This window comes from Gadus chalcogrammus, chromosome 5, assembly GCF_026213295.1.
Source record: "Gadus chalcogrammus isolate NIFS_2021 chromosome 5, NIFS_Gcha_1.0, whole genome shotgun sequence".
NCBI classification, from domain to species: domain Eukaryota; kingdom Metazoa; phylum Chordata; class Actinopteri; order Gadiformes; family Gadidae; genus Gadus; species Gadus chalcogrammus.
In genome coordinates, this window is record NC_079416.1 from 889401 (window position 1) to 905611 (window position 16211).

The 16211-nt window shown below is 45.4% G+C and overlaps 4 non-coding genes across 4 annotated transcripts; all 4 read left to right on the forward strand.

The window, feature by feature from the left end:
* Positions 1 to 1644: 1644 nt before the first annotated feature.
* LOC130383336 (U2 spliceosomal RNA) lies at positions 1645 to 1835 on the forward strand. Its single transcript, XR_008895775.1, has one exon. It is a non-coding gene; the product is annotated as a U2 spliceosomal RNA (small nuclear RNA).
* Positions 1836 to 2771: 936 nt separating this feature from the next.
* Positions 2772 to 2936, forward strand: LOC130383306 (U1 spliceosomal RNA). Its single transcript, XR_008895748.1, has one exon. It is a non-coding gene; the product is annotated as a U1 spliceosomal RNA (small nuclear RNA).
* A 5470-nt stretch (positions 2937 to 8406) lies between these two features.
* On the forward strand, positions 8407 to 8597 carry LOC130383329 (U2 spliceosomal RNA). Its single transcript, XR_008895768.1, has one exon. It is a non-coding gene; the product is annotated as a U2 spliceosomal RNA (small nuclear RNA).
* Positions 8598 to 12434: 3837 nt separating this feature from the next.
* On the forward strand, positions 12435 to 12599 carry LOC130383307 (U1 spliceosomal RNA). Its single transcript, XR_008895749.1, has one exon. It is a non-coding gene; the product is annotated as a U1 spliceosomal RNA (small nuclear RNA).
* Positions 12600 to 16211: the final 3612 nt, after the last annotated feature.

The following is a 16211-nucleotide window of genomic DNA, read 5'->3' on the forward strand; positions in this document are numbered from 1 at the left end:
GTCTGGCGGAGCAGTCGCTCCTTCTGCCACTTCAGCAGCTCGTTCTGCTCTCCCTGCTGGCAGTACTGGAACAGCAGCCACACCAGCCAGCCGACATCATTCTCCACAAGCCACCTGAAGGTCTGACCGGCGTGCTTCCCGAACGTGATGACCAGCTGACCTTTCCAAAGGTCTCTGCTGTCTTGAGATCCAGCCATTTAGGGTCAACAACAGTGCTGCTGCGGGCCTCTGCCACAGACCTTGCTGCCTCTGTACAGTACAGCCTGGCCTCTCCTAGCCGGTACAAAATGATGTTGGGGTACTGGTGTAGCTGTTGATGGCTGACCAGCGATGGTTTAGTGGCCAAGCTCTTCCCGCAGACATCACAGGTAAAGGTCTCCCTGGCGTCTGCATGGATCTTCAGATGACTCGCCAGGTTGGACTTTTCACCGAATGTCTTGTCGCACACGGTGCACTGATGTGTAGGCATGTTCCATCTGGTACTGTAAAACATGAATAAATGAGTAAAACTAAAAGCAGATCATTTAGATTGACAATATGTAGCCCTTTATTATACAGAAATCTGCTGTTGGTGTATTAGCCTAGGACAACAAGCTCGCCAGATTGTCAAGAGATTAACACGGTCGCCAAATTGCTTCATGTTACAATTACTCTCGCATCAGCTGTTGTCTCAACAGTCACATTTACCCATATTAACACATATCCACATCAAATTGACCAAGAAAACGTTGATTGTCGCCGAAAAGCAACAAGTTTGCAGGTATGCGACGTAGCCCTTACTATTGTAAACAGTGTCGTTAGCCGCGCCTAGCTATCGTCACAAAACACACATTAATCAGCTTATTATTTCAACAACCCTTGGGTGAATATAGTAATGCCATACACCGTTGGAAAGCTTAGATTGCCACGATTAAAACGAGACTTCCCACGGGTAATATGGTTGCTCACCGACAAAACGGCGATAGGTTGACTAAAGTCTACCCAGCAGCTAAAAACGTAACCTCTACGTCTTCCCTTTATACACAACGACCACGTTATGACACGGCCGAAATCTTTTCTCTTTCTACAAAATCGAAACAGCTTAATACAAACCGTAAAAAAAAAATGTCTAATTATTAACTAGCAAACGATGCAGGGGATAAAATTTACCTGAGTGAATCCTCCGTTGACTGCTTCACCGGGGAATACCACGTGCTGTAAGCTATTTTCTTTTTCAACTCGAGCTCATTGGCTGCAATAGAGTTCCGGGTGTTATAGATATATATTTATTTGTCATTGGACAGAAGTACAACGAAATTCAGTGCACTCACGTACTGGTCTAATTTAAAAAGGTAACATAATAAATAATAAATAAAGAAAGAAAATACATTCAACATTTCGTTCACTCACTGCTTCACCTGTAGTCTCATATAAGCCTCCACTACTCCAAACTCTATTTGTGAAACATGCAGACGGAATAGTGAGACTGCCAGCAGGCAGCAGCAAAGAGATGTAGCGACCTCGGTTTATTTCTCCAGCTTTCACAGACACACAAACACGCACACAGATTGCTTGGTCTTTTTTTTGTTTCGTCGTTGTCTGTTAAACCGCCAAGTGGAGCGACGTGTCTGGGAAGCTACCCTCTTGGTCTGAGCATGTGTGTGCATCGCTTCTCGGCCTTTTGGCTAAGATCAAGTGTAGTATCTGTTCTTATCAGTTTAATATCTGATACGTCCCCTACCCGGGGACCATATATTGAATTGATTTTTCGAACTGGGAGATGGAAAAGGGGCTTGCTCCGTCCACTCCACGCATCGACCTGGTATTGCAGTAACTCCAGGACCGGTGCACCCCTCTCTCACTGTGAAAAACAAACTAAACTCCTCCTGAGAGTACACCCGTCCGCCTGTAGACAATAAAGTGTCATTTACAATTCACAAACGCACTGTTTACAATTGCTCCAACGATATTCTGTTGTAGTGATGTTATGGTTTGCGTCGAGGCATCGGGGCGTGTGTCGAGTACCTCGGCTCCTCCCCCAGCGAAGCTCCGTATCACATAGGCGAAATGACGTGGCGCGTGACGTTCGAGGCTTCATCTCGGGCTGTTCCGCGATATGGGTTCACAATTGGCACATTTCTACAAAAAGAAGACCCTACCCAGTTCCAAGATCACTTTTATGGCTATGTAATTAATCACACTCGTTCTCAGACATCATGCAGTTCTATTATTACAATTATTAGTAGGCTACTGTAGTTATAAGACAATCTATTTTGCCCGGGATGACTTAAAACCTTTGTCAAATGATTTGTTCTCTACCATGAGCTCGGGAGATATTTATGAACGGCACACTCACACGTATCACTGAAATGACTTTAATTCTTAAACGTTTTGATGTTGTACGAAGCAAACATCACATCATCACAGGAAACTCTTTCTTTCATCATAATTTCATTCCTTGTCCCTAGCGTACTCATTTGAAGCTTCGAGGTCGAACCACTTTGATGGTTCACCTGGCTGCGAGGCTTTGACGTTTCATGAGGCATCATCTCGCCACCACTATTCTGTTGTTTAAGAAAGAAAAAAGGATTCTTTCTGTGGCGTGTCGATAACTCGGACCTCCAGGTTTCCTTTCGTTATGCTTCCATCACGCTGATTTCAGATTCGCCTGTCATCGTGTGACCGGTGGTCTACAGTGTTTATTAAAGTCTAGACATCTCCGAATGCTTTGCAACCGTTCTCCTGGGGAACACGCGTGGGCATCGTTCAGCCCACCTGAACGTGTACAACTCATACTTACCTGGCAAGGGAGATACCATGATCAAGAAGGTGGTTCACCCATAGCGAGGCTCAGCCATTGCACTGAGGCTGTTGCTGACCCGTGCGAATTCCCCAAATGTGGGAATCTCGATTGCATAATTTCTGGTAGTGGGGGACTGCGTTCGCGCTCTCCCCTGATCATGTTGTTCTAAAGAAATAATAGCTATGAATGGCTTCATAGTGCTATATTGCAGTCCATACCATGTTTTGCATCGCTACGTTTCTTCAAAAGATCACGCAAACGATGACGCCCAAGCAGTGTAATGCATTGCGTTCAAATATGGAACTCTGAGTCTGGAATAACGCATTCATTCATTCATTCATTTCTTTCATTCATTATGGATCCTTATTTCCAGAAATATTATGTGCAAGGCCTAGATTATCAAAATCCGCTAGTCTGCTGAATGTTTTGTTTATTATTTTCATACTTTGAGTTGATGTAGCTGATGAGATTCATATTATCAAGTGGAAAAGTGTTTAATTGTTACATTTTTGGGCTGAATTAAGAAAAATAATAAGAATGTATTCAGTGCACTCACTTTGTCTGGATGACAGAGCCATTCACAGAATTCATTATTTTGACCACACAGGGAGTGCAGCCAGCAAAGTGGGGGTGTATTCACACCTCTGGTTGCGGGAGCGAAGACACAAGGACTTCTAATTTCTTTGGTGTGTTTTTTCTTTCCACTACCCCACCCCTTGTGAAAGCCAAGCACAAAGAGACTCAAATTCTTTTACAACTTTTATTTTTCACCCCGAATGGGTTTCATTGAAAAGGCAATGCATATAAAACACAAGTAAACAAGATCTGTTTAATTAAAAGCTCGCCCACCACAACAAGGTACAGATCTACAGGCGAGAACACGAGAGCATGAGACGAGAGACAAACATGTACTACCATTTGCAAACATTTAGTTAAACATGGAGCTGACAGACATGCACACATCAAAAGGAAAGGCACATATAAATAACATTAATAATAATGCAAAAATCTCAACAATTGAAGAACACACACTTGTACTCAAGATACAACTCAACAATTGGCTTGTACAGGCTAAAGTGCAATAATGAACATGATTATCCAAAGACTCAGGTGACCAATCAACAAATAAAGGCTCAAGCTGTTCCTCCCTTTTGTGTTTTTTTGTGTTTTCTTTAGCAAACTTTTGTTAAAACTGAAGCAGACAAATACATACAAACATCACAAACACATGAAGCTGACAAAGACAAACAACATGCATGACAAAAACACAGATTATCTGAACATGAACAACCACTAAAGGGTATGTAAACTGATTGTGTTAGATTGGAACTGATTAAGGTTAAAAAGATTGGCCTTGATATTGAAAATAGACCAGAATGGATACTACAAAGTTTTTTTGCATTTTTTTTAACGATATAAATAAATAGATAGTGCTTGCTGAAGCACTTTCATAACCCACACAAAGACAGAGACAAACACACACAAACAAGCCTCTTTCTCTCTCTTACAGATGGCACAGGAACAGTGGCATCACAGAGGTAAGTTATTCACACACACACACACACACACACACACACTAGGGCTGGGCGATATGGACCAAAAGTCATATCTCGATATCTTCAAGCAGAATATCGATATAAGATATATATCGATATTTGTCGAAGGCGGGGGGGTGCGGCGCGCTCCGTGCGCAGATTTGATATTACTATTTCTACCGTTCGGAATTGAATACAGTTTGATGGTTGAATAAACCGTGGACTAGACACTGCCTCCGCCTCGTATTAGAGAACATTATAATATATAACATCACGGCCAAAAGCTTTGTGCGCCTCCGAAATATTATGAACCGTAACGACTGCGTGGGGGGGGGGCGGACATGACATGCTATTTTATGTATTCTTTAATATAGGTATTAGTGGGCAACTAACACAGTATTCAAAGACGTTCCAGAAATTCTGCCGTGCAGCCACGGTACCATGCGCTGTTTACAGTGGATGTATCGCAATGGCGAGGCGCATAGCCTTTAGCCGTGTTCTGTAAATATTCTAGAACACACGGGAGTTATGTCGCAGTTCATGTACTTCAGCGAGTCAAAGCCAAAGTTCCTTTCCCCCAATTCCTTCTCAACCATGGCTCAGATAACCCCCAATACAGTCTTGTTGTGGAAATACAAGAGACGTCAAAGAACCGACAAGAAACACTCGCGTTACAGTGTGTGTGTTCACACACACACACACACACACACACACACACACACACACACACACACACACATGTGGCGCTCGCACGGTCGTGTCTCATTGGCGGGCCAACGTCTCTGGGCGGGCCAGGCAGAGTAAGGGGAGGAGCTTGGTTGAATAAACCGTGGACTAGACACTGCCTCCACCTCGTATTTGAGAACATTATAATATATAATATCACGGCCAAAAGCTGTGTGCACCTCCGGAATATAATGGACAGAATTGCACCCCTTTGGTTGCGACAGTTTTTAAGCACTCTCCACAAATTACGTGATTTTGTAATTCGTCAGACAACTTATATCCAAACCATTTTCATACTATGGAGCTGTTGGTCTTTCGCTTGCAAACAAGCTCCTCGGAGCTGCAAGCTGCATGCGCAGGCGGACTCCATAGCTGTGTTCGAAATCTTTCCCTATCACGGATATAGTGCACTATATAGGGTGCTCGCCATTTTGTAGTGGTGTTCGAATTCTCAGTGGTTAATTTCATGCACAATATAGTGCACTTAAAATACCCAATAAATAGTGAACGATTTCGAACACGGCTCATGTTTCAAAAAGTGACGGGGGGGGCAGGCAGAGGCTGTGTGTGTGAGCCGGAGGCAGAGCGGGAGAGACATAAGCAGAGTAACGAAATAGCAGGCGGCAGGCGCGGTTCGAAACTGGTGTTATTTGGAACAAATGTGCTGTAATTTCAACGCAAATTAAATTATATCGATATTGACGATATGGTCTCGTTTCATATCGCGTTTGAAAAAATATCGATATATTTTAAATATCGATATATCGCCCAGCCCTCACACACACACCACACACACACACACACACACACACACACACACACACACACACACACACACACACACACACACACACACACACACACACACACACACACACACACACACACACACACACACACACACACACAGTCCTCCTTTCCAACTCTGCATCCACGACACTCTTAAAGAGTTCAAAGTTGTCATACACCACATTGTCGAAGCCAGGGGTAGTGGACTTCCTAGTGGATGGACAGTAGGAAAACATTTTCTGCATGCTTCCAGCCACTTTGTCCTTGAAAGGGTTGTACCTCTTCCACTGTCCACCACAGTTTGGCATGTGGCAAGCCCCACATGGCCTTGAGGACTTGTTAGGCATGAATGCCTTCACTGTTGGTGCAGGAGGGACAAAGCTCTGGCTGCAGGATGTCCCACGAAACAGGACGGAGGGGGCCTGTGGCTGTGCGGGGAAGACCTGCAGTATGGGTGCTGCCGACACAGGGGGTGGGCCGTAGGTCAACGCAGCGGGTGGCCTCGGCTGGAGGTGGGTGGGCGCAGAAGGCCTCGGCAGAATGGGGGTGAGCGCAGCAGGCTTCGGCCGGGTGGAGGACGACAACCCAGTGGGCTGAACGGGTCGGTTCGCGGGAGTCACAGGCTGTGGCTCAGCAACAAATAATCTGGAAACATAAAATACACATGTGATCAGTATTGATATGACGTGTGTGCTATTTGCTTTCCACAGCCAACAGGTGAAACAAAGTGCTTATGACAACTTACCTCCGCTTCTCACCACGTCTCTTTCCAGCCTCGTGATGGATGAGCCGGTACTGGACCTGAGGCCGGTCTGGCGGAGGGAGGGATGTTGGCAGCGCAGGAGCCTCCGGGAACGGTGCGTCCGACAGCACTTTCAGGTGAGGAGTCACCTTGTGGCCGAAGGAGCAGTCGCTCCTTCTGCCACTTCAGCAGCTCGTTCTGCTCTCCCTGCTGGCAGTACTGGAACAGCAGCCACACCAGCCAGCCGACATCATTCTCCACAAGCCACCTGAAGGTCTGACCGGCGTACTACCCGAACGTGATGACCAGCTGACCTTTCCACAGCTCAGCCCCCGACCTCTTGGCAGCCGCCTCTGCTGTCTTGAGATCCAGCCATTTAGGGTCAACAACAGTGCTGCTGCGGGCCTCTGCCACAGACCTTGCTGCCTCTGTACAGTACAGCCTGGCCTCTCCTTGCCGGTACAAAATGATGTTGGGGTACTGGTGTAGCTGTTGATGGCTGACCAGCGATGGTTTAGTGGCCAAGCTCTTCCCGCAGACATCACAGGTAAAGGTCTCCCTGGCGATGGCATGGATCTTCAGATGACTCGCCAGGTTGGACTTTTCACTGAATGTCTTGTCGCACACGGTGCACTGATGTGTAGGCTCCTCCATGTTCCATCTGGTACAGTAAAACATGAATAAATGAGTACAACAAGCAGATCATTTAGATTGACAATATGTAGCCCTTTATTATACAGAAATGTGCTGTTGGTGTATTAGCCTAGGGACAACACGCTCGCCAGATTGTTATCTATGTTGTTAGAAATCAGCTACTGTTTACCAGGTATGCAGCGCATCCCATGCAACAAGAGATTAACACGGTCGCCAAATTGCTTTATGTTACACTTACTCTCGCATCAGCTGTTGTCTAAACAGTCACATTTACCCAAATCAACACATATCCACATCAAATTGTCCAAGAAAACGTTGATTGTCGCCGAAAAGCAACAAGTTTGCAGGTATGCGACGTATGCCCTTACTCATTGTAAACAGTGTCGTTAGCCGCGCCTAGCTATCGTTACAAAACACACATTAATCAGCTTATTATTTCAACGACCCCTGGGTACATATAGTCATGCCATACACCGTTGGAAAGCTTAGATTACCACGATTAAAAGGAGACCACCCACGAGTAATATGGTTGCTCGCAGACAAAACGGCGATAGGTTGACTGAAGTCTACCCAGCAGCTAAAAACGTAACCGCTACGTCTTCCCTTTATACACAACGACCGTGTTATGACACGGTCGAAATCTTTTCTCTTTCTACAAAATCGAAACAGCTTAATACAAACCTTAAAAAAAGGTCTAATTATCAACTAGCAAACGGTGAAGGGGATACAATTTACCTGAGTGAAACCACGTGCTGTAAGCTATTTTCTTTTTCAACTCGAGCTCATTGGCTGCAATGGCTGCAATAGAGTTCCGGGTGTTGACGTTGTTGGGGCGGGGAAATCGTGGGCACCACCATTTTGGCAGTATTCGATAGTATTGTTGGTTTATTTATTTTTTAACATTTTTTTGGTGAAGCACTGCTTCACCTGTAGTCTTATAGAAGCCTCCACTGCTCCAAACTCTATTTGTGAAACATGCAGACGGCCTAGTGAGACTGCCAGCAGGCAGCAGCAAAGAGATGTAGCGACCTCGGTTTATTTCTTCAGCTTTCACATACACACAAACACGCACACAGGGTGCTTGGTCATTCTTTTGTTTTTTTTTTCGTTGTCTGTTAAACCGCCACGTGGAGCGACGTGTCTGGGAACGTCGCCTCTTGGTCTGAGCGTGTGTAGGCATCGCTTCTCGGCCTTTTGGCTAAGATCAAGTGTAGTATCTGTTCTTATCAGTTTAATATCTGATACGTCCCCTACCCGGGGACCATATATTAAATTGATTTTTGGAACTGGGAGATGGAAAAGGGGCTTGCCCCGTCCACTCCACGCATCGACCTGGTATTGCAGTACCTCCAGGACCGGTGCACCCAGTGGCGGCGCCAGAAATAATTTGTTGCAGTTACTTAACAGTTGCTGTATGAATTCAAGAGGTTGCTGGTCAAAAAAAAAAACCTTGATCAAAACACCTGAATTTGGCAGAGACACGGCCGGGAAGACATTTTCGGCATGGGTTGGGGTGGTTGCGGTCCCGTACGAGGCAAGTTACAGTACAGTAACAACACAGACTAATCGCACCACTGTGATTGAGTGTGATCGTATCATTTGACAGTTCAACGTGCGCTATCTTTCTCCCTCTCCCTCACACACGCACAGACATAAAGACGTAAAGACATAGAACAATATAGAGGAAGATCTTTAAGAAGGCCAACATGAAAATAGCCAGCGGCATGTACACATTCACTGCTAGTCCAGGTGGCACTGCGGCCACACGATAACAAACAACATAGTTCAATCAACAGCCCGTCAGCAGTCCCCCAACTACAAGGTTACCTGTCCTGTCAATAGTGGTGAATTGCACATCTCAGACCCACCGTCGCCACGGTACATTCCAAAGCATTCACATTAGTTGCGCGATACGTCTCAAATGTAGGCCTATGTGGAACATTAATACAATAGTTGCTATTATTGTTGATACTATTATACTTCATAATACTTCTATTAAGGGCGGATCATACCAGGCTACGATAAACCCATCCTTTGGCATGAGCCAAACCTATAATCTAGTTCTACTTCAAAACAAAATCACATGGGCCCCAAGTCAATATGCTGCGACGGGCAAACTTAATAACCAAACGGCCTACCTTAAATCGATGTCTTGATCACAGGACTTCTTGCAATATTCCACTTTAATCCATACGGTTTAACACACCAACATTGCTAGCAAGCATGTGGATAACATTGTATTGCTAATTCAGAACTGTGTAGGCTACAATATTTTCTTCCGTTTCTTGACCTCAGCATAACCCCCCTCCGAACAACTGCCAAGTCCAACACAAGTCTGGCTATTAACGAGCCCATCCTCAGCCTCGCCATCGCGAGTCGTGTTTGAACTTGATTTCTTTCGAAATAGTAAAAACTTGTCCTATTTTTTTAAGCGCCAACGAGCCGGCAACGAACATATATGACTGATAATCTCGCCGCGAGATGTCCGCATATTTGAAATGTTATTTATTTTTCGTAAGACTATGCTATTAATGAAATTATTGTTTCATGTACATTAAATAATAATTAATTAATATTGTACATATTGCTTGGGATAGTTTGTGTTAATTGTGTGTATGTGTTTTTTTTTAATCTGTTCATGTCACTTACAGAGTGTGCGCATGCCCAACGCTCGGGAACTGGGCACGGTGAGGGGGAGGGGAGGAGAGGAGAGTCCCAGGCTGACTCGTGTTCATTTGAACGACAGTCCAGTCACGGCCCTGAAATGTTGACGCTACTCACTGATTATGCACTTAATCTGGTGATTCATATAATAATAATAATAATACATTTAATTTAGAGGCGCCTTTCAAAACACCCAAGGTCACCTTACAGAGCATATAGTCATCATACATATTTAAAAAAAACAAGACATTGTGGAAAAAAATAAATAAATAAATAAATAAACATAAGCAATAAGAAATAAATAAAACAAAAACAAGACAAAACAAAACAAAAAAAACAATCAAAACAGTGATCAGTTAGACGTTGTGTGCGAGTTTGAACAGGTGAGTTTTGAGTTGTGACTTGAAGGTTGTAATGGTGTCTGACTGTTTTATGTGTGGGGGGAGGGAGTTCCAGAGCCTGGGTGCTGACCAGCTGAATGACCGGGCACCCATTGAAGTGAGTCGTGATGTGGGGATACATAGTAGTCCAGCAGAGGTTGAGCGGAGGGAGCGGGAGGGAGGTATTCTTGGAGGAGGTCGCAGAGATAACTGGGGGCTAGGTTGTGGAGAGCTTTGTAGGTGAGGAGTAGGGTTTTGTATTGGATGCGGTAGTGTACTGGGAGCCAGTGAAGTTGAATGAGGACAGGGGTGATGTGGTCAGATGATTTGGTGCGGGTGATGATCCGGGCGGCTGAGTTCTGAATGATCTGCAGTCTGTTGATGAGTTTGGTGGGGAGTCCGGTGAGGAGGGCGTTGCAGTAGTCTATGCGTGATGTGACAAATGAGTGAACTAGGATTTCAGTGCTGGATTGGGTCAGTGATGGGCGGAGTCTGGCGATGTTGCGGAGGTGGAAGAATGCAGTCCGGGTGATGTTGTGAATATGGGGTGCGAATGAGAGGGTGTTGTCCAGGATGACGCCGAGGCTCTTGACTTTGGAGGAGAAGGGTACTGGGAATCCATCGATAATTATGAGTGGAGCTGGGGTGTGTTGTGATTTAGTGAGGGTGGATTTGGATCCGATGAGCAGGGCCTCGGTCTTGTTTCCATTGAGTTTCAGGAAGTTCCTGCTCAACCAGCTCCGGATCTCTTCCAGCACGTGATGAGGGAAGTGGGGGGGATGGCAGCGGTGGGTTTGGTGGAGATGTAGACCTGTGTGTCGTCAGCGTAGCAGTGAAAATGGACCCCATGGTGACGGAGGAGTGTGCCCAGCGGGAGGAGGTAAGTGGTGAAGAGGAGTGGACCTAAGACTGACCCCTGGGGGACACCCAGTGAGACACCTGAACACCCAGACTTGTGGTTGCTTAGTTGAACAAATTGTTGACGGCCGGTGAGGTAGGATGTAAACCAGGAGAGTGCAGCACCAGTGATCCCAATACCAGCTAGGCGGTCCAGGAGCAGAGGGTGGGAGATGGTGTCGAATGCTGCGCTGAGATCGAGGAGGATGAGAATGGTGAGTAATCCAGAGTCGGCTGCAAGGAGGAGGTCGTTGGTGATTTTGCCTAGGCTGTTTCAGTGCTGTGTTTTGGACGGAAGCCAGATTGGAACGGTTCGTGGAGATTGTTAGTGTCGAGGTGGGACTGTAGTTGTGCGGCAACCACCCTTTCAAGTGTTTTGGAGATGAAAGGGAGATTGGAGATGGGCCGGTAATGGTTAAGGTCAGTTGGTCAGCACCAGGTTTTTTTCAGGATGGGAGTGATGGCAGCCAGCTTGAGAGTGGGGGGTACAGTACCAGTAGTGAGGGAGGAGTTAATTATGTTGGTGATCATGGGGGAGATGGACGGAAAGACATGCTTTGACAAGGGAGGTGGGAAGAGGATCGAGCTGACGGGTGGTGGTTTTGGCTTTGCGGATGAGTTCTGAAACGGTCTGTTCTGTTACTAGGGTGAAGTCAGAGAGGGAGCTGATGAGAGGTTGGCCAGAGGTGATCATCCAGGGTGGAATCCATATGACAGGAATGGTCGGTATGGTGACGGGTACCGCATTCGGCCATAGGTTTAGTTGAACTTATTTAATACCATTTTACGGAAAATGGCATTATTTCAAATATGTTGTTTGAGTTTGACAAAAAATCAGGGGTTGTTCTGGGGTTTCTGAGTAATTGCTTGGAGTTGCTATAGCAACGGCAAGCAACCGTTTGGCGCCGCCCCTGGGTGCACCCCTCTCTCACTGTGAAAAACTAAACTCCTCCTGAGAGTACACCCGTCCGCCTGTAGACAATAAAGTGTCATTTACAATTCATAAACGCACTGTTTACAATTATTCCAACGATATTCTGTTGTTTAAGAAAGAAAAAAGGATTCTTTCTGTGGCGTGTCGATAACTCGGATCTCCAGGTTTCCTTTCGTTATGCTTCCATCTCGCTGATTTCAGATTCTCCTGTCATCGTGTGACCGGTGGTCTACAATGTTTATTAAAGTCTAGACATCTCCGAATGCTTTGCAACCGTTCTCCACGGGAACACGCGTGGGCATCGTTCAGCCCACCTGAACGTGTTCAACTCATACTTACCTGGCAAGGGAGATACCATGATCAAGAAGGTGGTTCACCCATAGCGAGGCTCAGCCATTGCACTGAGGCTGTTGCTGACCCGTGCGAATTCCCCAAATGTGGGAATCTCGATTGCATAATTTCTGGTAGTGGGGGACTGCGTTCGCGCTCTCCCCTGATCATGTTGTTCTAAAGAAATAATAGCTATGAATGGCTTCATCGTGCTATATTGCAGTCCATACCATGTTTTGCATCGCTACGTTTCTTCAAAAGATCACGCAAACGATGACGCCCAAGCAGTGTAATGCATTGCGTTCAAATATGGAACTCTGAGTCTGGAATAACGCATTCATTCATTCATTCATTCATTCATTCATTCATTCATTCATTCCTTTCATTCATTATGGATCCTTATTTCCAGAAATATTATGTGCAAGGCCTAGATTATCAAAATCCGCTAGTCTGCTGAATGTTTTGTTTATTATTTTCATACTTTGAGTTGATGTAGCTGATGAGATTCATATTATCAAGTGGAAAAGTGTTTAATTGTTACATTTTTGGGCTGAATTAAGAAAAATAATAAGAATGTATTCAGTGCACTCACTTTGTCTGGATGACAGAGCCATTCACAGAATTCATTATTTTGACCACACAGGGAGTGCAGCCAGCAAAGTGGGGGTGTATTCACACCTCTGGTTGCGGGAGAGAAGACACAAGGACTTCTAATTTCTTTGGTGTGTTTTTTCTTTCCACTACCCCACCCCTTGTGAAAGCCAAGCACAAAGAGACTCAAATTCTTTTACAACTTTTATTTTTCACCCCGAATGGGTTTCATTGAAAAGGCAATGCATATAAAACACAAGTAAACAAGATCTGTTTAATTAAAAGCTCGCCCACCACAACAAGGTACAGATCTACAGGCGAGAACACGAGAGCATGAGACGAGAGACAAACATGTACTACCATTTGCAAACATTTCGTTAAACATGGAGCTGACAGACATGCACACATCAAAAGGAAAGGCACATATAAATAACATTAATAATAATGCAAAAATCTCAACAATTGAAGAACACACACTTGTACTTAAGATACAACTCAACAATTGGCTTGTACAGGCTAAAGTGCAATAATGAACATGATTATCCAAAGACTCAGGTGACCAATCAACAAATAAAGGCTCAAGCTGTTCCTCCCTTTTGTGTTTTTTGTGTTTTCTTTAGCAAACTTTTGTTAAAACTGAAGCAGACAAATACATACAAACATCACAAACACATGAAGCTGACAAAGACAAACAACATGCATGACAAAAACACAGATTATCTGAACATGAACAACCACTAAAGGGTATGTAAACTGATTGTGTTAGATTGGAACTGATTAAGGTTAAAAAGATTGGCCTTGATATTGAAAATAGACCAGAATGGATACTACAAAGTTTTTTTGCATTTTTTTTAACGATATAAATAAATAGATAGTGCTTGCTGAAGCACTTTAATAACCCACACAAAGACAGAGACAAACACACACAAACAAGCCTCTTTCTCTCTCTTACAGATGGCACAGGAACAGTGGCATCACAGAGGTAAGTTATTCACACACACACACACACACACACACACACACTAGGGCTGGGCGATATGGACCAAAAGTCATATCTCGATATCTTCAAGCAGAATATCGATCTAAGATATATATCGATATTTGTCGAAGGCGGGGGGGTGCGGCGCGCTCCGTGCGCAGATTTGATATTACTATTTCTACCGTTCGGAATTGAATACAGTTTGATGGTGAATAAACCGTGGACTAGACACTGCCTCCGCCTCGTATTAGAGAACATTATAATATATAACATCACGGCCAAAAGCTTTGTGCGCCTCCGAAATATTATGAACCGTAACGACTGCGTGGGGGGGGCGGACATGACATGCTATTTTATGTATTCTTAATATAGGTATTAGTGGGCAACTAACACAGTATTCAAAGACGTTCCAGAAATTCTGCCGTGCAGCCACGGTACCATGCGCTGTTTACAGTGGATGTATCGCAATGGCGAGGCGCATAGCCTTTTGCCGTGTTCTGTAAATATTCTAGAACACACGGGAGGCATGTCGCAGTTCATGTACTTCAGCGAGTCAAGCCAAAGTTCCTTTCCCCAATTCCTTCTCAACCATGGCTCAGATAACCCCCAAAACAGTCTCGTTGTGGAAATACAAGAGACGTCAAAGAACCGACAAGAAACACCTCGCGTTACAGTGTGTGTGTTCACAACACACACACACACACCACACACACACATGTGGCGCTCGCACGGTCGTGTCTCATTGGCGGGCCAACGTCTCTGGGCGGGCCAGGCAGAGTAAGGGGAGGAGCTTGGTTGAATAAACCGTGGACTAGACACTGCCTCCACCTCGTATTTGAGAACATTATAATATATAATATCACGGCCAAAAGCTGTGTGCACCTCCGGAAATATAATGGACAGAATTGCACCCCTTTGGTTGCGACAGTTTTTAAGCACTCTCCACAAATTACGTGATTTTGTAATTCGTCAGACAACTTATATCCAAACCATTTTCATACTATGGAGCTGTTGGTCTTTCGCTTGCAACAAGCTCCTCGGAGCTGCAAGCTGCATGCGCAGGCGGACTCCATAGCTGTGTTCGAAATCGTTCCCTATCACGGATATAGTGCACTATATAGGGTGCTCGCCATTTTGTAGTGGTGTTCGAATTCTCAGTGGTTAATTTCATGCACAATATAGTGCACTTAAAATACCCAATAAATAGTGAACGATTTCGAACACGGCTCATGTTTCAAAAAGTGACGTGGTCAGGGAGGGGCCGGGGCAGGCAGAGGCTGTGTGTGTGAGCCGGAGGCAGAGCGGGAGAGACATAAGCAGAGTACGAAATAGCAGGCGGCAGGCGCGGTTCGAAACTGGTGTTATTTGGAACAAATGTGCTGTAATTTCAACGCAAATTAAATTATATCGATATTGACGATATGGTCCGTTATATCGCGTTTGAAAAATATCGATATATTTTAATATCGATATATCGCCCAGCCCTCACACACGCCCACCCTCACACACCACACAACACACACACACACACACACACCACACCCACACACACACACACACACACACACACACACACACATCACACATCACACACACACACACACACACACAGTCCTCCTGTCCAACTCTGCATCCACGACACTCTTAAAGTGTTCAAAGTTGTCATACACCACATTGTAAAAGCCAGGGGTAGTGGACTTCCTAGTGGATGGACAGTAGGAAAACATTTTCTGCATGCTTCCAGCCACTTTGTCCTTGAAAGGGTTGTACCTCTTCCACTGTCCACCACAGTTTGGCATGTGGCAAGCCCCACATGGCCTTGAGGACTTGTTAGGCATGAATGTCTTCACTGTTGGTGCAGGAGGGGACAAGGCTCTGGCTGCAGGATGGCCCACGAAACAGGACGGAGGGGGCCTGTGGCTGTGCGGGGAGACCAGCAGTATGGGTGCTGCCGACACAGGGGGTGGGCCGTAGGTCAACGCAGCAGGGGGCCTCGGCTGGAGGTGGGTGGGCGCAGGAGGCCTCGGCAGAATGGGGGTGAGCGCAGCAGGCTTCAGCCGGGTGGAGGACGACAAACCCAGTGGGCTGAACGGGCCGGTTCGCTGGAGTCACAGGCTCATCAACAAATAATCTGGAAATATAAAATACACATGTGATCAGTATTGATATGACGTGTGTGCTATTTGCTTTCCACAGCCAACAGGTGAA